This window comes from Adiantum capillus-veneris, chromosome 4, assembly GCF_014529385.1.
Source record: "Adiantum capillus-veneris isolate H3 chromosome 4, ASM1452938v2, whole genome shotgun sequence".
In the NCBI taxonomy this organism is placed as follows: domain Eukaryota; kingdom Viridiplantae; phylum Streptophyta; class Polypodiopsida; order Polypodiales; family Pteridaceae; genus Adiantum; species Adiantum capillus-veneris.
This window is the reverse complement of record NC_140934.1, coordinates 172,096,709-172,098,662: the sequence shown is the minus strand read 5'-3', so window position 1 is coordinate 172,098,662 and position 1,954 is coordinate 172,096,709.

The following is a 1,954-nucleotide window of genomic DNA, read 5'->3' as shown; positions in this document are numbered from 1 at the left end:
AACCTTCTTTAATGTTATCGCCTTGACACATACACATGGAGGACATGATTTGTCTCAAGATCACTATACTGATTTACAATTGTGTTACGGGTATAATCTCTCTAGTCTCTTGCATACAACCATCCAAGTAACCATGGAATAATCATTTCTTGCAAGAATCTTTGAAGCTGCTTAGGTGTTTGCCTCCACATCTTTGGAACTATAAGATATGTTCCTGGCATATTCCACATCATCCTATATGGACTATCATAAAAAATCAAGGTATTCTTTGCATCCAAGTCCTCAAACATCTTCCAAATATCGCTCAAGTTTTTATGATAATCCCTTCTAAATCCTAACATGATGTTCGGATTTTGGCAACACTTGTTACTCATAAAGATCTTGAACTTGCTAAAATGCTTTGGGAAACATTCTTGTGTGATGTGTTGCACTCTTGTTAGGTTATAGCAACTCCATATCCACAGCTCAAAGTATTCACCACCACAAAAATAAAAAACATTTCTGCGTCTAGTAGCACCGCATGATAAACTTCATCTTTGTCCTCCACAAGACGCATGTGTTGAGCCCGAGATGACATAGAATCTCCATGTTTTGTTTCAACTGTCTTCAAAAGCAATCCTTCAATGTACAAAACAAGCACTCTTTTGATATTCTCGACAGCAAGTGGTAGGTGACAAGGAGGCGATTAATATATACGACAAGGCCTTGGATGAGGTTGGTTGGGTGCTTCAAAACCTTCCTTCAAATCATGCCTACAGAGAGTCGACCCACTTTCTTATAGTGATGACTGTGCAATTGGAAAACAAGAAATATATTATGTTTCAAAGAATACAAACAGTTTCTACATTTTCTACACTATGGTATTATTAGATGCCAAAGTCCATCTTCAACTTACTCATTGCTATAAACAAATCCCGATTGAAAACCTTACAAAGCTTTACCATTTCTCCAAGCTATGCTTCTTTGAAGCATGGAGAAAAGTAAGGTCTACCACCTGGCTAGGCTAGGCTCCACTATGAATGGGAGAAAAGTAAGATCTACCATAGGTTCAAACTAGGCTTGATGATGAGGGGTCTCTTGTTTCAAGGTCTACCACTTGTCCAAGCTACACTTCATACAATATAGTGGTGGATAGCTAGACTCGATTGGGAATGGGAGAAAAGGTGCAAGGTCCACCACCTGTCCAACTCTTAGACTCTTTTTTAAATGTTTTCCTTCTCACTGCATGGAGGACTTATGATATATTTCCCATGAGGGGATTTACCAAAAGGTCCACCACCTGTCCAAGCTTGCTCCATGGAATATCTATAAATAATTCTTTTGAGATTTGTAAGAAGAAACAAAAGAAAAACTTGATACCATGCACATGTATATTCAAGTATGTGAAACAAGGTTTAAGTCATAAAAGGTACCTTAGGGGTGTGTTTTCTTTAGCCTTAGAAGATTGTTCTCAACTTTGACCTTGTTTATATAAGCTTTGCAGTGGCTGCCTGCAATGGCACCTTTGTAGTACATCCCAATTGCCTAGCTAGGTTGATCAATTGTGGCGCCTTCATGATTTCAATATATGTACCTTCCTTTTCCAGTAGTGTATTTGGGCTCGTCTGATGTCATTGTTGTCAATTTTGTCACTTGCTCGATTGTGTTTGCCTTCAAGGATAGCTTCACCTTTGTCATATTTTGCAAGAGTTATCCTTATTGTAAAGAACACCTTGGTTGACCAAGCATCATTTTTTTGCTTTCAATTCTCTTTTATTTCTTTATATTCACTCTCATTTGTCAATGCTGGCTGTCCGTAACGATTAGAGGCAATGAAATTCCGCACATCCCTTGTCTCATCTAGCTCAAACAAGTAGGGAAGCAACTCCTCCAAGAGCATATTGTCAACCAGTTTTTCACCATCAAATTGGGATGGAAAAATACAATTGTTTGTAGGGGAAATGAATCCCTTGTA